Below are 23,537 nucleotides of genomic sequence, written 5' to 3' on the forward strand. Positions count from 1 at the left end.
TTCCCCATATTTTCTCTTGTTGTCTTGAGAAAAATTCTGGAGATATTTGATGGGGATGACAGAAAAAGCATGTCGGGCAACTGCTTTTCTATCTTGGTAAATTATGAACGTCTCTCCCTGAGGACATGTTTGATCTTACCACACATGCTGGGATTAGATTCTGGTACTTTTCCATAGGGCATGTTTTTGTTTTGTTTTGTTTTGTTTTGTTTTTGTTTTTGTTTTTGTTTTTGTTTTTGTTTTTGTTTTTGTTTTGTTTTTTCTTTTCTTGTCATTTTTTAATTAATAAAAAAAAACCAAATGGGGGAGAAGATGCATAATTATTTTTTTAAAATTTATTTATTTATTTTTGTTGATAGCTTTTCAAATATTGCATGTCTTTTTGCCTGATATCTTAGTCCATTGTGCATTGAATAAATATGTTTATATATGATTGAGAGTTTATGCCTGATATCTGCTAAATTTTCCTGTTGCATTTTAATGCTAGATAGTTGATTTTCTCATGCGATGAAAAATTGTGCACTATCCAAATCTCTCCTAAGGTACATTTTCTTTTTACTCTTTGATTTTTAGCTTATGAAAATTCTGATGAGAGCGAATTTTTTCGCTAAGATGGTCAAATTGACCAACTCGCTAGTTGAACCTAGAACTCATAAATTCTAACACTCTTCTTAGGTTGCAGCACCAAGTGATAAAAAGAATTTAATTTTTAGTAAATATGGATAAACAAAAAATCAACTGTTTATTGTGCTATAAAATTTGTTCTTGTACTTGTCCCTATAGAAAGAGTCAGTGACCAAGTCATTGCTGAAATAGACGGTTACTAAGGGACTAAGTAAAGTAAAATGCTACACCTTAGGGAGAGTGTATCAGATAAGGGTGGTTAGGCCTTAGTAAAATAAAGTTTAACTTTTGATTGATCTAATATTAATTTTCTCTCTTGTTTAGAAAATTCAGTTGTTTTAAATCATATCAGCAAACATCATACCTTACTGAGAAAGCTTTCACACACACACACACATAGCATGAATTAAGTCATCTATTTAAAATTTCTATCTGTAGGGAAATTTATGCTTATTGAATTCTTAACTCTCAATTATATCTTTGCATATCTTTGAATTTCTATTTTACTGTCTTATTAGTTATTTATACATGCGTGTTCTGAAGCTAACTTTAGTGAAAAATATTTTTCTGCAAAATTTTCCTCTAATTTCAGCTTTTTAGTGTGGAGTGTCTGGACAGACCTGTTCTTGAGTCCGGACGCGTGCAGCCCTGCCGACTGCTAATTTGGTAGTAACCGTTAGGGGTGGGTATTGGGTAAGTCGGTGTCGGAAACCCCTTCACCGACTTCCGACTGAAATAGTCGGGTAAAGTCGGGGAATTACCCGACTTTATTTCGAGAAGGAAATTTTTCGACATTTTCGGATAATTCAAAATAATCGAAAAAAATCGGTGAAGGGCGGTCAGATAAATCGGTAAGATTACATATTTACAGCCTAAAATTCCAACAAAGTGAACAAAGATTACAGATTACAGATTCACCATTCATTCAACAAGGTTACAAGATTACAGATTTACAGCATAAAATTCCAACAAAGTGAACAAACCCAATAACCCAAATCTGCTGAAAATGAATAAATCAAAGAAAAAAGGAGTGGGAATGGTTTTACCGATGGCTCGATTCAGTTGAAGACGAGAGTGAGAGAGACGTTCTAGATCCTCGTCGGCCACTACATCATCTGAGGCGAGAGAGAGAGAGAGAGAGAAAGACGGGCGGTTGGCGGGCTGGGCGTTGGTCATGGCCGGATGAGCAAGGCAGGCGGGCAGCAGGTGGGCGTAAGTCGTGACTCGTGAGTGGCGGCTAGGCGTGGGCGTGGGTGTGGGCGTGGGCCACTGGGCATGGGCGGACGGGGAGTGATTCTAGGGTTTGTTTTGGGGAGGCAGCAGAAGGGATGGGTTGAGAACTTGAGACTTGAGAAATGAGATTCTAGGATTTTGCAAAAAAATATGGATATATACTAGTGAGAGTTTGAAAAATGACGTCGTGGTGGGTACTGGGTAGTGGGTTTTAGTATATAGAAAAAAGACGTCGTAGCCTCGTGGGAAATGGGCACTGGGCGTCTGGGTTTTAGACTAAAAGAGAACAGCAGTGAAAAAAAATTTAGTTCTATTATATGTACTGTCTGTCGGTTGGTAACCGACGGAATTTTTTTTTTTTTTTTTTGATTATTGACCGACAATGTATTCGGAAATAAATTTAATTTTGATTTTTGATTTTTTTTTTTTCGGTAGGCGATCAAAGTTGGTTTGGTAGTGGTCGGCAAATTTTCGATAGTCGGTAATCAGATAATTTGCCCACCCCTAGTAACCGTCCGGTGTCACGGATACACCATAGATCGGTCCCAACCTTCAACCATGGTGTAGGAAAAGAGTGACGTGGAATGGATGAGTCAACTAGAGGATTCTAGAAGTATTCCTACGGTGGTTATTTCCCTTGTTGTTTTACCTTTCTACCCTAGAGGTATCTTTTATTGTTAGAATGTTAGAGAACATGTATGAGTCGGTTAGTAATCAATTACTCTATATAAGAACTAGTAGGAATGAGGGTGAGAGCAGAATTTGAATGATATTGTAAGTTGATCCTTGGAGAGCTAGGGCCTCTCGAAGAGCTCTGTATTTACCCTTTTCTGAATTTAATTCTAGAAGTATCCAATATTATCTTCCTATCTCCTTCCTTCAACCATAAAACTCCCTTAAATTTGGTATCAGAGCCAAATTTCCCACATCCATTGCTTCTGCAACTTCTCCCTTTAACTTAGAATTTTTTTTTTCTTCCTTCTCATGGCCAACGACACCTGATTGTTCCAACTCTCAGAATCCCTGATGGAATGCCAAGACGCCATCGTCCAGCAGCAAAACACTACCAATGCCTTCCGGGAACAGCAACATACCCATAATATGTCTTTCCAATAGCAGCTCACTGAGGTGTCGGACATGCTGCGCACTTTGGTAACCACTCAGGCGAGGCCACCACCGGAGAGACCCTTGGATGATCAAGGCTTGTTCCCTCTTCCAATTATTCCTAGCAGAGATGATCTGCGGGTCCGTGGCTGTGATTGCAAAGATCGCGAGTTCGTTCCAAATCCTGGCTGGCATCATCAGGACGACCGTCATGCTCAGTTCGATGATGACCACCACGATCATGATCTGGGGGACCGTTTAATGCAGACTAGGCCATTGCGGCTAGAGTTCCCTCATTTTGATGGTGAGAACCCTACTGAGTGGACTTATAAAGTGAACCAGTGCTTCGATTACTACCAGATCCCCCCCATCAATGAATCCGTATGGCTTCGTTCCACATGGAATGTGTGGATCTTATATGGTTCTAGGACACCGAAGAGTCTGGGCAATTTCCGACGTGGGATGCCCTTGTTCACGCCCTTCTGATTCGCTTTGGGCCGACGTATGACGATCCCATGGAAGCTCTGATGTAGCTGCGCCAATCCTCTTCAGTGACCAAATATACTTCCCAGTTCGAAGCTCTTTCCAATAGGCTACATGGGGTCTTCGAGAAAAATTGACTAAGCTGTTTTCTCAGTGGATTAAAAGATGGCATTTGTCTTTCGGTGAGAATGTTAAACCCTGTCAGTCTTGTTGCTGCCTTTGGTCTTACTAAGTTCTAGGAAGAGTATCTCCAGAGCTTCAAACACCCTGTTCGTGCTACTTCTTCATCTTTCTCTTTTGGCCAACAGTAGAGTTGGAGTCATGCTGGCAATTTCTCTCCTCAGTCGTTGGGACAGCCTTCGCCTTCAACTTTGGCTTTGCCTACAAAGCCTCCATCAGGTCTGCCGGTCCAACGAATCTCTGCCAGTCAAATGAAGGAACGTAGGATTGAGGTCTTTGTTATTACTGCGACGACAAATGGCAGCCAGGCCACAAGTGCAAATCCCCCCGCTTGTTCCTCTTATCAGGATTGGAACTCCCCAAGATGATGCACCAGAGGACATTTATTATGACTCCACGGAGGCAGCTGAACCCGTTCCAGAATTTGATGTCGTTGAATGCAAGGAGCTGGATGGTAGCGGACTAACCGGCTACGTGGATTTTAAATTTATAAGTTTACCACTCACAATAGTACGTATCGATTGTACTATAGTAAGGGTGATCGAACCACAGAGATTATTGGTTGTTTTGCGTAACGGGATACCTAAAGAGTACATTTAACTTAACTTAAAAATAAAAACAAAAACAAAGGTTGTAGAATTGAAGCTACAACAATAAAATGAAGGAATGAAAGTGGAAATTGAAAGTAAACTTAAAAGAAAACTTAGGGTTTTGATCTCATCTAATCCTCAACCAATGAAATGCTTAAAGTCTATATGGATCTTCCTAACATGCATGATATGAGCGCGTAATGGGCGTCAACCATTACGACGACCTCGACATTAAAATACTTCCGTTAGGACGTAGTTATAAAGCACCTAGTTTCACATCAAACACTTACCACGTAAACATTAATCTATAATTGAAAAAACGTTTATACTACCAAAGGTGTGGGGGATTGATGCTCCCTAGCTTACTACTCTATAAAACATCCTAATAAGCATACACAATACATGAACACCTTAGTTTGGCCACAATGATAAGGTATCTTAGTTTCACACTGATCTATTTCATGAAAAGATTAAACTACAATGGAAAGACATTTTACACTACCAAAGGTATGAAATGATCGGTGCTCCCTCTCATATCCTATAAGGTAACTCTAACAAGTAAACACGTATCATGTCAAATAGAACCATTGCAAAAGACATCGTTTTCTTTCAAGAATGTTAGTTTTATTCAAAAAATCAAGAAAACTCATAGACAAGTATAACTCTTTTTCATGAATAAATGGATTGGAATAATGAAGACAAAACTTTTTAGCATGAGTTTTGAAATCCTCTAGCCTTACAGAATCATCAAACATATCAAGAAAAACTCAAGAACATCAAGAACACTCCATGACTTTTGAAAAAGATTTGATCAAATCCTAAGATGAGATTTAGCTAGACATGAAGTAAACTAATTTAAGCATAAAAATAATAAAGAAACACGATCAAAATAAACTAAAAACAATATATTGAAAGTATGGAATTCGGATTACACAAGGAAATGAAAAGTACTAAAATTAACTAAGAAGATGCACCTGAGAAAATTGAACCCCCAAAAGATGCATGATAAACTACTGATGCTCTGGAAAATAAAGTAAGGAGAGCATACATCTCTCTCTCACCCATGCCTCATATATATAGATGAAGAGATTTATAAATATCTAAGAAAGAGATAAGATAAGAGATATTTCTGAAATATCTAAGATATTTTGGAAATATATGAAAATATCTAAGAAAATATCTAAGAAAATATCTAGGAAGAGTGACATGTCATCATTGTTCCAGATTGTTCCGAAAATTTCCAAATTCAATCGATCGATTATAAAGTCGATCGATCGCATTCGTGGTTGCTTTGTCTCGATCGATCGCATCTCGCACGATCAATTTTTCTTCGACTGATGATTCGATCGATCGATTATAAAGTCAATCGATCGATTTGCCTTAGCCGATTCTTCACTTGGCAGGAGCAACTTTGAACTCTGGAAATGACCAAATCGCCCTTGATATATTTTCAGGTCTAATTCAAGTGTTTTGAATTAGATTTCAATTAAGACTTGAAAATAAGACAAAACACTAAAACACAACAAAATATTATATTTACAACACAAAGTAGGTATAACAAATGTAAATTAAGGGGTCTTGAATCGAATAATTCAAGACTTATCACTAGAGATATCCCTGAATGCTATTTCGGGATCTACGGGTGCCAAATCTATGCATTTGTTGGGATTGTTTTTTCACCATCGTGTTAGCATTTTGGTAGATTCAGGAAGTACTCATAACTTCCTGGATCCCTCCTCATTGGACAAAGTGAAGCTTCAAATCCATCCAACTCCGTTGCTACAAGTAAAGATTGTGAATGGAACTTCTATTCGGAGTTGTAGGCAAGTCACCTTTGTATCTCTACGAATCCAGAATCAGTCCATCATCACTGATTTTTATCTTATTTCATTGGGAGGGTGCGACATCGTTTTGGGCGTTGACTGGTTACGCACATTGGGACCCATTTTATGGGATTTTTCCCACATGACCATGCAGTACACGTTGAAGGGCCATGCTACTACTCTCAAGGGTGTAACTTCTTCTGGACTCTCTTTGGAAGATGGTGCCCATTTCTTAAGTCCGATCCATCAGACACTAGGGGCATCCTCTTGAAGCTCTTATCCGGTACCACTGGGCCTGTTTTACCATCCTTGCCGGGCTGTCCAGACCCTTCTTCAGTCGTTTGGGCAAGTCTTTGCTACCCCAACAGGGTAGCCTCCATCACGGACACAAGATCATGGTATCCTCCTAAAAAGCACCCAGCCCATCAATGTACTCTCCTACAGGTACCCATACATACAGAAATCAGAAATCGATAAGATTATTCATGAGCTCCTACTGACGGGAGTCATCTGTCCTAGCCAGATCCCTTTTTTCGGCTCCGGTCATGTTGGTACGGAAAGCCGACGAAAGTTGGCGTTTATGCGTCGATTACAAGGCCCTCAATAAAGAAACTATCAGAGACAAATTTCCAATTTCAGTCATTGACGAGCTTCTGGATGAACTCCATGGCGTTGCCATTTTCTCCAAGCTCCATCTCCGCTCAGGATACCACCAAATCCGAATGCAACCGGAGGACATTCCGAAAATGGCTTTCATACGCATGACGGCCACTATGAATTTTTAGTCATGCCGTTCGGTCTAACCAACGCTCCGTCCACATTCCAAGCCCTCATGAATGACATCTTCCGGCCTTTCTTGCTAAAATTTATGCTCGTCTTCTTTGACGACATTCTTATCTACAGCCACTACCTTGAGGATCACTTATCACATTTGCAGACTGTTCTGGAGGTTTTATCCCATCATAATCTCTTTGCGAAGCTGTTAAAATGTACATTCGCAATCAATGAAATTGAATATCTGGGGCATTTTATATCTCAGCAAGGTGTAATGGCGGATCCTTCCAAGTTGGAGGCCATGGCTAATTAGCCAATTCTTCAGTCAATCAAGGCTTTGTGGGGGGTTTTTGGACCTCACAGGTTATTACCGGAAGTTCATTCGCCACTATGGCGTACCGGCGGCACCTCTTATGGACCTATTAAAAAAGCATGCTTTCTCCTGGACCCCTACCGTCACTACAGCTTTTGCTAAGCTCAAATATGCGATGATGTCTCCCCGGGTCTTACGACTCCTGGATTTCACCTTAACCTTCGTGGTAGAATGCGATGCCTCTAGCACTGGTCTTGGCGTGGTCCTCATGCAGGAAGGGTATCCTATTGCATTCCTCAGCAAAGCCCTCAAAGGTCAAGCACTCCACCTCTCAACTTACGAAAAGGAATTGCTGTCATTAGTCAATGTTGTACAGCATTGGTGCCCATACCTCTTGGGTCGCACCTTCACAGTGTGCACCGACCAGCAAGCCTTCGCTATCTTTTGGACCAGCAGGTGGGTACTGTCTCCCAGTAGCATTGGGTCTCCAAGTTGTTTGGGTATGATTTCATCATCGAATATAAACGCAGTCGTGACAACAAAGTTGCCGATGCCCTGTCATGCATCGCCGATTCGGCCCCTGCCCAAGAGCACATGTCTCTGTCCCTCATTTCTTTTCCAACCTCTTCCTAGGTCTCAAAATTGAAGGCTTCCTATCTTGAGGATCAACACACCACACAGTCACTCCACTCCCTTCAAAAAGGGGAACCAGCCCTAAAGGGTTTTTCCTTCCAGCAAGGTTTAATCCTTCGAAAGGATCGGCTTTGGATTGTAAAGTCTTCCCCCTTTCAGCATCAACTCCTACACTTTATCCACACTGACCTTGCCTCAGGTCACTCCAGGTATCACAAGACCATTCACAGAGCCAAAGCAAACTTTTATTGGAAGGGAATGAGTGCTAACATCAAACAGTTTGTGTGCGAGTGTTCTGTCTATTAGACCAACAAACATAAGACGGTTCTCTCCCCAAGCTTGCTCCAGCCCCTGCCCATTCCATCACATGTATGGTCTGACATATCGACGGACTTCATCCAAGGTCTTCCGGTTTCACACAAGTTTTCCGTGATTCTGGTTATCGTGGATAGATTGACAAAATATAGGTGTTTTCTTCCCTTAGCCCATCCTTATACGGCAGCAACTGTCGCTCAAACAGGCCAACATCTTGAAACTTCATGGCATGACTTCCACTATATTCTCGGACAGAGACCCGGTTTTCGCGAGTTCCTTTTGGCAGGAACTATTCCATCTCCGGGGCACCACTCTGGCATTTAGCTCAGCATACCACCCTCAGTCGGATTGTCAAACAGAGGCCCTTAACAAATGCCTCAAAACTTACCTTTGATGTTATGCGGGTGCAAAGCTGAGGAAATGGAGTGTGTGGCTTCCTATGGTTGAGTGGTGGTACAACACAAACCACCACTCATCTACTGGATTTACTCATTTCGAGGCCGTTTATGATTACCCACCATCGACTCTGTTATCCTATGTTCCGAGGACCTCGGCTAACCTCGCCATCGATTCTTAGCTTCAGGACCGCACTTCTGTTGTGTCGCTTCTCAAGGAACATTTGCACGAGGCCCAAAACCGCATGAAAGTGCAGGCGGCCAAACATCGCTTGGAACTTGAGTTTCAGCCAGATTATTGGGTCTACTTGAGACTTCAGCTGTACCGCTAAAATTCAATTGCTTTGCGTCGTAATTTAAAGTTTTCTCCCCGCTTCTATGGACCTTTCCAGGTAGTCCACTGCCTGGGCTCCGTTGCGTATGAGCTTGCCCTACCCCCTGACGCTCGCATTCATCTAGTGTTCCATGTTTCATGCTTGAAGAAGAAACTTGGGTAGCAAATTTCCCCTCTTCCGACTCTTCCTCCAGTTGCCTTTAATGGGGAAATTCGCCCTAAACCAGATTTCATTGTTCCCCGTAGGATGGTCAAGCGGCTTGGCCGTGCTACAACCGAAGTCCAGGTTCGCTGGAAGGGGGCCTCATTGGCTAATGATTCTTGGGAGCTCCTTTGGACCTTGCAACGCCAATTTTTGTACCTTATGGGCAAGGTGCTCTAAAGGAGAAGGCATTGTCACAGATACACCATAGATCATTCCCAACCTTCAGCCATGGCAAAGGAGAAGAGTGACGTGGAATGGATGAGTCAACTAGAGGATTCTGGAAGTATTCCTGCGGTGGTTATTTCCCTTGTTGTTTTACCTTTCTACCCTAGATATATCTTTTATTGTTAGAATGTTAGAGGGCAGGTGTGAGTTGATTAGTAACCGATTACTCTATATAAGAACTAGTAGGAATGAGGGTGAGAGCATAATTTGAATGATATTGTAAGCTGATCCTTGGAGAGCTAGGGCCTCTCGAAGAGCTCTGTATTTTCCCTTTTCTGCATTTAATTCCAGAAGTATCCAGTATTATCTTCTTGTATCCTTCCTTCAACCATAAAACTCCCTTACATCCGGACAGTTAAGTGACATGTGATGTGGACCATTTTGTGTACAAAAATATCAATAATAAAATTATCACTCGCAATAGTACGAATCCTTATAAGATATGGCTATATTAAGGGTGTCGAACCTCAAGGACTGCGTAGGTGTTGTTATCAAGCTTTTTAAGATTAAATAAAACTTAATTTAAAAGATGTTTGACTTTTTGTTTTCTAAATATATATACATAAAAGTAAAAGACATTTATGTAAATAGAGTAGGGATGAAAGAAAGAATAGGGGATGGATTTCACCACTCACCGCATAATAATGGTCAATCATAAATTAACAAGGGAAATTCATACTATGCATGATATAGGGCTCGTCTCACTTGAGTAGTCAAGAAATTACCTCTAAAGAATAAGTATAATCCATCTTTGGTTGGCATGGACCGTCCACCTAACCACTAAGATGCAGTATGACCCGTCTTCCCTAGGTATGGATTAGCTACGTCTTTAATAGGATACATACAATCAATGGAAAAGTATAACCCATCTTCGGTTAGTACAAATTATCTACCTAAATTACACTAAACTAGGGTGTAGTACAATCCGTCTTCTCTAGGCATGGCTTATCTAACCATCTTGATCATATGTCAATTAAAACCGTTGTATAACAATCATTCACATAATCACAAAAAATACGAAGGATTGAGTTCAATCAATATAAAAGACTTTCTAAGACAAGATAAGAGATTCATAATGATTGAATATAAACATTAAAATCAATTCTTACAGTTATACAACCATCATGCATATATAAAATACCAAATTAAAATACAATCAAACCATTGTCACTTGGAAAGGGCTACATCAACACCCTATTGGGAATTTAGCTGCTCATCGTGGTGCTGGGATGGTCTCCTGCCGTGTTCTTCTCCTCTTCAACTTGTCAAGCCTCCCCGAAGAACTTTCTGTCTAAAGCTAAGTACAAGCACAAGCACAAGCACAAGCACAAGCACAAGCACAAGCACAAGCACAAGCACACCTTCTCTTGAAGCTTAGGGGTCTATTTATAGAGATTAGGAGAGGCCTAGAAGCTCTTCGAATTTCAGAAAAATTATCTCTTGAGTCTTCTTGTCCAAGTAGAAGATTGAAACTTCAATCTAAGTAGGAAAAAGATTCCAAATTCGTCTAGAATTGCGGTCTTTTATTACGGGACAATTTTAGCATAGTAAATGTCCGAATTGGAAAAAAGCTATTTCTAACATATTTGTTACATTTTTATAAGCTTTCATACACGATAAATTTTATCACAATCAGAGATCTGAACCGAAATTTATGATCAAAACACTGAGATATGTGCAGAATCCAATCCGATTTTGACTCTTATTGGATAAATTTCGATTTAATCCTTCACTTGATTTGATTAAACTTAACCACATCATATAGACCTTCTATTATGATTGGTTAAGCTTACCAATATCTTCTAGGTCTTCTTAAAGTGTGTTTTAAGCCCAAAATCAATAGAATTAATTGCATATTTATTTACAACCTGAAAACAATAAAACAACACAAGATCAAACAAATAACAATGCTAAGGAATTAATAAATATAAGTTAAGGGGCTTGAATGTGCAACATTCGACTCTTATCAACACGCCTATATGGGAGCCCTACAGGTTTAAAACTCTCATCTCTTTCTCCCTGCACCCGCACAGCTCTATTTTTCCTTCATTTTCCTCTCGTTTTCACATGGTTTTATCATGTTTTCTAACGAGTTTTCATCCTATTTTGTCATTTTCTGCATATTTTCTCCATTCCAAGTACTTTGTTATGACTCTTATATTCTTTTTATTGTTATTAACTGTTAGAATATTAAGATTTATTTTGGAATGTCTTTGAGATAAAATTTGCATGAGATTGATTATGTTCTGTTGCTGAGATTGGATTATATGTTTTGTCAATCTTTTGAACTGTGTTTGGGCTATTTGATTTTATTTGTAATTTTGGAAAGTCCATCTTACTGCTGTTATAATGCCCATTTTTCTTTTGAACTAACGGGATTCAATATTTTGTAGTATTTTTGGGAATATATATTCCTTGCATATTTTCAAAAAAATGTCTTCAGGCAATTCTCAGCGTAGCGTGAGACAGAGGATAAATGAAGGACTGGCAGCTACTAGGGCCAGAATGGAAAGCAGGCAGGTCATCCCAGAGCGGAACATTGTCAGAGCAGATGTTATGGTTGCTCCTCTGGACATCATTGCTTAGATTATTCAGGAAACTAACTGGGCTATCTCTACAGTTGTGCATGCCCGGTTTATCCCCAGCTTGTGAGAGACTTCTATGGGTGCATGGAGGTGATACAGGATGATGAGAGTGGTATCATTCTACAGACTTCTGTCTAAGGGCACATCATCCAGGTTGACCCCTAGCTTATCAACTCTGTGATTCAGGTCCCAGTGCTTACCATTCCAGGGGTTCTGTTTTCATATATTTCGGAGCCTCCTAGCATGGATGATCTTATTGACTTCTTTGATGCACATCCTCAGGGTGATGAGGGACCACATCAATACATCAAGATCGTACATTCTCTCCCATGCTTGACATGACTAGTCAAATAAACTAATGTGTCAACGGTACACTCAGCTACTCAGACATCTAGGTACACATGGAACTCTTGATTCATCAAGTCCATAAATACCAATGGTGTATTTGTCAATCCAAGTGGCATCACCAAAAACTCGTAGTGGTCATACCATATATGGCCAAACCTAGGAATTCCACTACTCAAAAGACAAAGCAGTAACACTCACATACCCCGATGCAGTGATAGTACCTTTCACCTGACATGTAACCCAACGTGAACCTTTCCCAACCAGGTCTCCTACCTGAAAGGGTATTCAATAGATCACTTTAGCTTAGGGCTCCTCCTTAAGCTAGACTTCACACAAACAAGAACCACACACTAGGTAGCACTTAGAGAGCTAGGAAATCTTCACAATTTTTAACTGAACATCCTCTCTAAGCTCTAGAGAATTCAATACCGAATTCTGTAAATAATACATGCCTAGTGGCCTCTATTTATAGGCTTAAAAGACCTAAATCACCAATGATTTGGATTTCTCTAGGCGGCGTCTGGACGGAGGCAAAGAGCATCTGGATGGTGAACTGTACAACCGCCTTTCCATAACGTACTTCACGCTTTTCCATATTAAGGTCGCTTACGAACGGTATTGCCTTAGCATCTGGACGGTGGTAAGCTGTCTTTCCCGATTCGTGTATGCAAAGGAAAATAGGATTCTTCTCGAACACTGAAGAGCGTCCGGACATGTTACCCTACGTCTCGACAGATGCAACACTGAGCTTGTTAGAATCTTCTAGACATAGGAGGGCGTCCGGATGCTTCACGAGACCGCTCAGACGGGAACAAGGGATTCGACTTTTGCTAATTTGGAAACTTCACAAAATCTTCCTAGAACTCTGAAATTGTCTTCTTGAAACTTGTTACACTGATACTTATCATAAAAAAGGCTCTTTCCATATTAAAGACATAAACTCTGAATATTTGAAGAATTTGAAATAAACGGTATCCCTATTAAGACAGCAACATTACATGATAGTGATTTTGTCCACAAAATGAAGCCAATAAAACTAACAAACTCCACCTTTGGCCATTCTGGGACAAAAACCACTTGACTGGTTTAAAATTACAATCCCAATCCAAATAAAAAATGCTCCCCATTTTTTTGTTAAAAGGACAAAGGGTAAACAAAGTAGAGAAAAACCACAGCTATAAAATTACAAATATCCAAAAACATAAGTTTAAACAAATATATGAAAATAAGAGTGATCATAACACTTAATCCTCATCATCATTATGTGGATGATGGTGCTTAAGGCACTCCTTGATGTCAATCTGGCACTGCTCAACTCTGACACCGATAGTGCTAACCTCTCACTGAAGAGTACGCAAAATATCCATCATTTGAGCAAAGCCAACACCACAAGATGGAGGAGGTGGAGTAGTCTGTGAGGAGGAGGCAGCTGCATGCTGATCACCCTGTACTAGAGGAGGTTGAACCTGAGGACAGGTTTGATCTTACCACACATGCTAGGATTAGATTTTGGTACTTTTCCATAAAGCATGTTTTTGTTGTTTTTTTTGTCTTTTTTTTTTAAAAAAAAAAAAAAAAAATTGGGGCAAAAGATGCAGAATTTTTATTTTTCTTTTGATAGCTCTTCAGATATTGCATCTTTTTTTGCCTGATAGCTCAATTCATTGTGCATTGATTGAATATGCCTATATATGATTGAGAGTTTACGCATGATATCTGCTAAGTTTTCCTGTTGCATCTTAATGCTAGATAGTTGCTTTTGCCATGTGATGAAAAATTGTGCACTATCCAAAACTCCCCTAAGGTACTTTTTTTTTTACTCTCTGATTTTTAGCTCCCGAAAATTCTGATGAGAGAGAATCTTTTTGCTAAGATGGTTTAATTGACCAACTCGCTAGTTGAACCTAGAACCCATAAATTTTGGCATTCTTCCTATGTTGCAGCACTAAGTGATAAAAAGCATTTAATTTTCAGTAAATATGGATAAACAAAAAGATCCATTGTTTATTGTGCTATAAAATCTCTTCTTGTACTTGTCCCTATAGAAAGAGTCAGTGACCAAATCAGATAAGTATGGCTAGGCCCTAGTAAAATAAGGTTTGACTTTTGACTAATCTAACATTGATTTTCTCCCTTGTTTAGAAAATTCAGTTGTTTTAAATCATATAAGCAAACATCATACATTACTAAGAAAGCTTTCACACACACACACACACACACACACACACACACACACACACACACACACACACACACACACACACACACACACACACACACACACACGCATAGCATGAGTTAAGTCATCTATTTAAAATTTCTATCTGCAGGAAAATTTATGCTTATTGAATTATTTTTCTGCAAAATTTTCCTCTAATTTTAGCTTTTCAGTGTGGGGAATCCAGACGAACCTGTTCTTGAGTCCAGGCGCATAATGCCCTGCCGACTGCTGATCTGGCAATAGCCATCTAGAAGGTTAAGTGACACGTCCGGACGGGAGCCCTACAGGTTTAAAAGTTGCATCCCTTTCTCCTTGCGCAACACAGCTCGACTTTTCCTTCATTTTTCTCTTATTTTCACACGGTTTTATCATGTTTTCTCACAAGTTTTCGTTCTATTTTTCCTTTCTGCATATTTTCTCCATTCCAAATACTTTGTTATGACTCTTATATTCTTTTTATTGTTATTAACTGTTAGAATATTAAGATTTAGGGGTAATTACCTTTTCCCCCCATGAACTACCAACTCGACCAAAATAGAGCATTCAACTACCAAAGACAACCCTTTTCCCCCCTTCTATCAGTCAAAGGGGTTAAAACAAATAGTCAACGGGTCACGTGACCGTCACATGCCGTTTTACCCTCATTTTCTTCCTCTTTTCCCCCCATGAACTACCACCATCTTCCAACATGCCCCAATGTAAAACAACACGTGACGGTCACGTGACCCGTTGACCGTTTGTTTTAACCCCTCTGACTGACGGAATGGGGGAAAAGGGTTGTCTTTGGTAGTTGAATGCTCTATTTTGGTCGAATTGGTAGTTTGTGGGGGTTTTGCGCAAAAGTTGATAGTTCATGGAGGGAAAAGGTAATTACCCTTAAGATTTATTTTGGAATGTCTTTGAGATTAAAAAAAAAAAAAAAAAAAATGCATGAGATTGATTATGTTCTGCTGCTGAGATTGGACTATATGTTTTGTCAATCTTTTGAACTATGTTTAAGCTATATGATTTTATATGTGTAATTTTGGAAAGTCCATCTTACTGCTGTTATAATGCCCATTTTTCATTTGAACTAACGGGATTTAATATTTTTGTGGTATTTTTGGGAATATATTCTTTGCATATTTTCAGAAAAATGTCTTAAGGCAGTTCTTAGCACAAGGTGAGACAGAGGACAGAGGACAGATGTAGGACTGGATGCTACCAGGGCCAGAATGGGAAGCGGGCAGGTCATCCTAGAGCGGAACATTGTCAAAGTAGATGTTATGGTTACTCCTCTGGACATCATTGCTTAGATTATTCGGTAAAATAACTGGGGCTATCTCTACAACTGTGCATGCCCAATTTATCCCCGGCTAATGAGAGACTTTTATGGGTACATGGAGGTGATACAGGATGATTAGAGTGGTATCATTCTATAAACTTCTGTCTGAGGGCACATCATCCGGATTGACCCCCAGCTTATCAACTTTGTGATTGTGGTCCCAGTGCTTACCATTCCAAGGGTTCCGTTTTCAAATATTTTGGAGCCTCCTAGCATGGATGATCTTATGGACTTCTTTGATGCACATCCTGAGGTTATGAGCGAGCACATCAAGATCGTTGCATTCTCTCCCCCGCACTGGCTACTCGCAAAGATTGTTTAACACAATCTGTGGCCCATTGCTTGTCGGAGTGAGCTAGTACTAAAGAGGGCTAGATTTTTGTACGCCTTGGTCATGAGCATGCCTTTTTCTCTGTGGAAGCATATTATGCACACTATGCTCGAGATGAGAGACGAGCATTAGATAGGTCTACCTTTTGCGTGCTTAGTCACAAAGATCTGTCTCCATTTTATGACAGACATCCTTGATATAGAGCCCTAGGTGAGAGTTTAGGTTCCCCTTGGGAGTCAGACTCTCATGAAGTCAAATGCTCAGTTGCGGTTTGAAGGTCAAGGCAAAGCACCTCAGCCTACTCCAGTTTAGGTCGATCAGCATACAGTAGCCTCCTCATCTCAGACTACTCCACCTCCTCCATCTTATGATACTGCTTTTTCTTAGATTATGGAGGCATTGAGTTCTCTTCAGAGAGAGGTCAGGACTATTGGTGAACGGGTTGAGCAGTGCTAGATTGACATCAAGGAGTGCCTCAAGTACCATGAGCATCATAATGATGATGATGATTGAGAGTTGTGATCACTCATTTTTCTTACAGTTGTTTTACAAACTTCTGTTTATTTGTGCTACTTTTGAGACTATTTACTTTTATTCATGTTTTTTGGATATTAGTAATTTTATTACTGTGGATTTTATATACTCTGTTTACCCTTTGTCCTTTTGAGACAAAAAAGGGGGGTATTTTTATTTTTTGGACCGAGATTGTATTTTTAAACCGGTCAAGTGATTTTTGTCCCAAAATGGCCAAAAGGGGAGTTTGTTAGTTTTATTGGCTACATTCTGTTGACAAAACTACTACCATGTAAGTGTGCTGCTGAAACAGGGTTGCCGTATTTTATCCAGTGTTTTCCACATTATTCAAAGTTTAAATCTCAACTATGGAAAGGCCTTAATATGACAAATTTCAGTATCACAACCATTAACAAGGCAATTTCCAAACTCTTGGAAGATTCTGCGTAGTTTAAAACTCAGCAAAATTTGGATCCTCAGTTGACCGTCCAGATGGCCCAGTGAAGCGTCTGGATGCCCTTCAATTAGAGAAGTTTCTGAATGTTAGTATTTTGGCCTCATTCTGTGTTTGGACAAAATCACTTATGTGTATAGATGCTGTAAACATGGATTCCACTTGTCAAAGCATTTTTAGAAGACTCTGCACTACGAAAAAGATAGAAGATTTTAGATTCCCTGTCAGCCGTCCGGACGCCCATCTGTCTAATGTTTCATCCGTCCAGACGACGTGTTCATCCTGTCCGGACGCCAGACAGACCAGCATTATCCGTCCGGTCGACGTATCTTTTCGTCTGGACCCTCCACTGTATCGAGAAGCTTCTGTTCTAGCTTGAATCCATCCGGACATCTCAGCAGCCCGTCCGGACGTCCATCAGTGATCGATCAGCTTCAGATTCTTTCCAAGTTAAGATATGGGAAGATTGATACATTGTTCGGACGCACTCATACATAAGGCAAGAATCGCAATTCAAATATCACTGTCCGGACGTCAGTCAGCATTGGTCCGAACGCGCGCTCATCAGTTAAGGAAATTGACGATTTGACTTCAACCGTCCGGACGTCTGCATCTCATGGTCCGGAAGCACGCATAACAGATATGGAAATTGCTTGTTGAAGAATTGCTGTCTGGACGTTCATCCCCCTTGGTCCAGACGAGCTAAGCCTTATATGGAAATTACTTGCAGCGGACGTGCGACCGTCCGGACGTCAATGTCTCACCATCCGGACGCGGCTCTTAAACAAAAGGATTTTTAGCAAAATTTTCTGAAAATCCTATCACACAATTGTCTGTCCGGACAGCTCAGGTTCACCGTCCGGACGGCGTCCGTACATATTACAGCAGTCGCCTATTCTGCACATCAGCCTATAAATAGAGGCCCCTGGGCATTGAGAACTGCAAGAATTCGGTATTGAATTCCACAAGAGCTCAGAGAAGTTCAAGATCCCTCTGAAGCCGTTACAAGTGTGCTGCGCTACATCTGAAGTCTATCTTAGAGGTCGGCTATAAGGTAAAGGATTCCATTGAAGACCCCTTCAGGTAGGAGACCTGGTTGGAAAGAATTTGTGTTGGGTTACACGTCAGAGGGCAAGGTACGACCACTGCATCGGGTTAATGTGAGTGTTACTATCTTGTATCTAGCTTTGTCTTCTGAATAGTGGAATTCCTGGGTTTGGCTGCCCCGGAGTGGTTTTTCTCTTGATTGAGTTTCCACTTCGTCAACAAAAATCTGTGTCTTTTATTTTCCGCTGTGCTTAATTTTTGTTGACACTTGTGCACACACTTTACTTTTAGAAGTCAATTTCGATTTTCACTTAACACCTCAGCATAGACAGCATGAACCATCCTAATGATAAGGCAACACCGTCCGGAGGCTACTCAGTATTTAAGAAGATTCTGAACTACGCAGCAAACACGAATTAGTGAAGACATCTTGTAACCATCCGAACACTAGGGTAACACCTTTCGGATGGCGTCCTTAATATGGAAATGCGTGAAGCGTGTTATGGAAGTCTGTTGCAGTTTTCTATCCGGATGCTCTTTGTCTACATTCGGACGCCTCCAAGAGAACTCCTAATCAGTGTTGAATTTGGTTTTCAAAAGCCTATAAATAGAGGTCTCTAGGCATGTATTATTTACAGAATTCAGTATTGAATTCCTTTGAGCTTAGAGATGGTGTTTTGGTAGAAATTGTGAGATTTGCTAGCTCTCTAAGAGTTGTCCGTTGTGTGATTTGATCGTTTGAAGTCTAGCTTAGGGAGGAGCCCTAAGCTAAAAGATTCTATTAAAGACCTCTTCAGGTAGGAGACCTGGTTGGAAAGCATTCACATTGGGTTACGTGTTAAAGTGCAAGGTATAATTGCTACATCAAAGGTATGTGAGTGTTACTACTTTGTTACTAGCTTTGTCTTCTTCATAGTGGATATCTTGGGTTTAGCTGCCCCGGAGTGGCTTTTCTCTTAATTGAGTTTCTACTTCGTCAACAAAATATTTGTCTTTTTTAAATTCAGCATTTAATATTTTGTAGCACACTTGATCACACACACACGATAAATTAGAAGTCTTTATTTTTCAGTTATCTTCAAGCCGACAAGGTCACGGTCTGAGCTTTTAGGGTTTCTTCGAGAAGCAACCCATGGAATCCACCACTGAAATTGGCACCTCCGGGTCCACGCAGTGCAGTGGGGCCACATCTTCAATTGAGCACATTTGTTTTTGTGAGCGGCTGATGATGGTGAAAACCACCTACACCATCAAAAATTTCGGTAGAAGACTCGTGAGATGCGAAAATTGGAAGGTAAGTTAGTGACTTGAGTTTTTTTTGTTCTTGTATTTTTTTGGTGAGTATATAATGATTCTTGGTTGTTTGTGTTCGATTCTAATGTGGATCTGTATTTTTCGGTCAATAACAAAGATTTCTTGAGATTGGCTCGGGTAAACATCGAGAATAACTTAGAGACGTGTTGTTCTTGCAACTAGCTAAATATTTAAATAAGAAAATAATAGGAAAAAAAGAAGTTACAGGTGGCTTGAAAGTTGATCGCATTGTTTCTTATACTTCCAATCTCATGTGGCTGTAGAAAAGCAGGGTTTTCATATCATTATGCTTATAATCCCAAAGCAGAAGTCAACTTCAAATTCTATAAGATAGTTACCAATTAATCTTGGTTAATTTATCCCTTATTTCTCTTTTTTTCAAATCACATTTAAGTTTATGCCCCAAAGAAAAAAACGAGAAATGTTTAGGAAAAATGGTTGTAGCCAATTTTATTGGCTTTGAATACTGAGAGTGCTAAAAGAATTGTCAAATGTTTAGGTATTGTGAAGAATTTAACATTCTTGGACATTCAATTGCATCCAAGATTATAAAAGTCCAAATCTTATATCTACACATGTTCTCTTACTGCTTGTCTTATTATTTTCTCTTTTGTAAATATTTTTTTTATTAGTTTTTCTCTTTTCTTGTTGTCTGTATTTCGATTCTAATGTGGGTGATTCATCCTTGTTATTTCGATTTTATGCCACCCACTACAAGCAGTTTTTTTTTCATATAAATCATCCAGTAATCTCCACAAACCATGCATTAGGTTGAAATCAAGTGGATGGCCTTACAAACCATGCATTGAAAATTACGTTCAATATACATATTATACCAAAACACAAAATACATATTGTATCTAGCATTGATAGAAAATAACAACAGTTTTCTGGTTCTTCTAAAAAAAACAACAATAATTAGTGCTTCCAAGTTGGCTTCATCCTTTTTTCCTTCGCTTGCTGATGAGTCACAAATATTGTATATTTGGACCCCCTTAATTTGTATTTGTTAAACCCTTAATTTTGTTATTTTCTAATATTTTTGGTTGGTTTTAGTGCTTTAACATTTTGCAGGTCATTGAGAGAAAATAGTGATTTCTATGTAAAATTTGCAAAGTTTCTCTCCGGAACAAGCAAAGCCCGTCACACACATTCTCTTAGAGTGAATTCATGCAAAACTGGGCAGCAACATAAGTTGACGTGGAGAATTATTATGCACAAAGAACAGACCTGGCAGCACTAGGACGTGTGGAAAATCCTGCCCATGCTGACTTGGAGCTTTCGATTTCTTTCCAAAGACCAGCAAACACATGAAGACAAATTCTTTCCAAGCTAGACTCAATTCTTCCCAAAACTAGCAGCAGCTGGCAGCACACGTAATTATCTCCAGATTTAATTGATAGCGCATGCACCTTTGAAAATCACAGCTGAGGCAGAAATAAAGGCACATGTTTCCTTCCATATTCGGGCAGCACAAAAAATACAAGATTTTTCTCCAGTTTGACAGCAGAGGAACGCACGATTTCTTTTCCATTATGGGCAACAACCAATTAAGACACACGTCTTCTCAAGGCGCCGATAATTCTGGGTGCTGCAGTATTCGAGTTAGTCAAGACCCGATACTTTCCATACTTGCCAGCAAAGAAGACAAGAAGGATGAACGTGCGGCGCAAGTGTTGGAGAGAATATTTTTCGACCCAAAAATAAAAAGATGCAAGTCGATTGAATGGGAGACACACATTATTTCCTTTTCGAAAAGCAGCACCGAAACCTAGGGAAGGGCTATATATATGTGTCGTATGACTTTGTGTGTGTGGTGGGGTGGTAGAGGCGTGAGCCTCTCTTGTACATAGGCTGCATAGCAACTTCCATTTTCTTGCAACATTTTCTTTTGTAAGTCTTTTATTATTATTGTTATTGTTATTTTATTTTAATAAAATTTAGCATTTTGTTTTTAGTTATGAGAGGTTAATTCTTCGACTAAGGTTGAAGATGAAACCTCGCCATTGATTACATTTACGTTCTTGTTATTTTATTTATATAATCCCGAATTTTTTTTACCACTAAATTGTTCAAGTCCAAATTCAATTATTTGATTTATGTCTTTTGATTGAATGTTCATTTATTAAAATTGGATATTCATTGTGTTTCAACCGATGGATACATAGAATGATTTGATTGAAAGAGGATATCCATTGTGATTTGTTTGTCAAAACAGATACATTGGATGATTTAATTTCAATTGGGTATTCGTTGTGATTTATTTAATGGTTGGATTCATTGAATGATTTAATATGCATTTTCTTTGGGACTTTGAACAATCAATAAGGCATAATTGTTTATCGGGAGTATGAATAAAATACAAGAATGTGTTGATTGATATGGCAAGGTGGATTCTAAAACCTTAGTATTTTTTTTAATTGTTTTTATTCAGTTTTTAATTTAGTTTATTATTTTGCTTTATAAAAAAAATCTCAAAAACTCGGCACTAGGTTAAAATAGAATTAGTTTAAATAGAAATTAATTTTTACAACACAATTCCCTGTGGATACGATCTCGCACTTGCACACACACTATATTGCAAATGATTCATGCGCTTGAGAGTATTAAAATTTGCACATCACTTGGATAATTTGAATTCCTTTTTCAACGATTGTCACAAGATATTTTCCTTTGCCTTTGCTTTGGACTGCTGAGGCATGTGATGCACCAGTTTCTGCTACACCTTTGGTTGCACCACTAGTTGGAGCCTCTCCTATCAAGCCAACCTGTTGAGGTTCTAAATCACTTTCAAGGTCAATAGTTATAGTAAGACCTTTTTTAATGGGACCACTGCGGAACATACCCTTCAACCTAGCGGATTGTTCAGTTTTTGGAGCAACATGTACTGGTTTGGTAGTTGCTTGGGTTGGCACTCTGCCCCATGCTAGAGGTGGGAGAAATCTTTGGGAAACACTCTATTTGTTTGGAAATAGATAAAGTGTTTCCCAAAGTTTTTGCAGCAACAAATGGACTGTTTCCCAGAGTTCTTGCAGCAGCAGATGGAGTTTGGATATTTCTTGCAACAATAGTTGAGGATGGGAGAGTTGCAGTAGCAGATGGAGTTTCGATAGTTCTTGCAGCCTCAGATGCTGTTTGGAAAGTCATTGTAGCAACATATGCTGTTTGGAAAGTTCTTGCAGCAATAGATGAAGTTGGGTTTGCATTCTTCTGTCAAAGTGTTAATGGTGATAAAGTTAGCCATAAAAAGTATCATAACAAATATTAACTATAGTACCTTCATAGCAATCCTTCTGGCAGGGGTTTTAGTCCTTCTATTTCTGCTGGAACAAGCACTTTGTGACTAAATAAAGCCAAAAAGCCAAATATATATATATATATATATATATATATATATATATATATATATATATATATATATATATATATATATATATATATATATATATATATATATATATATATATATATGTCAATCATATAATACAACTTATGAATAAGGCTTACCATAAGTAATAATGTTAGTCAATATAGTCAACTCACACTTTCAGAAGGCTAGGTAGGACACTCGACCTCTGTTGCAGATTGTGAAGCTTATATGGAAGGTCTAGACCTATTTAGTGGACATGCCCTTTTATTGTGCCCCAATACCCTACACTTGGAGCATCTCATTCTTACTCCAAATTTCTTCATTCTGTCTAGATTTTTAGGGTCTCTATTCTCATCAGGACCCCTTCTTCGTAGCTTCCTGGGTCTACCTAGGGCGACTCTTCGTCTTGGAGGTTTCAATATGTCATGCCTGACAGCACAGACACATTGTTCTTCACTAAGCATATTAGTGGGGCATATGCTTTTTTGTACATCTCTAAACTGTAGTACCGAATACACATAATCCTTAGGTTCTCTACAATCAAACAATATAGCACAAACTGCATGCGCACATGGGATACCAGTTATTTCCCATTGTCTGCAACCACAATTTTTTTTACGCAAGTCCACAACAAATTACTTGCCATAGGGAGCTTCCACTTCAAACAATTTCTCTCCAGCAAAATGGGGAACACAGTCCATTGCATCTAGCCCAATTGACTCCAGCTTCTTTGCCACCTTAGTGCATAACTTACCAGTCAATTTTGAAATGCCATCCCTTTTAGCCTGATACCTCCTCA

This window comes from Alnus glutinosa, chromosome 3, assembly GCF_958979055.1.
Source record: "Alnus glutinosa chromosome 3, dhAlnGlut1.1, whole genome shotgun sequence".
Classification (NCBI taxonomy): Eukaryota; Viridiplantae; Streptophyta; class Magnoliopsida; order Fagales; family Betulaceae; genus Alnus; species Alnus glutinosa.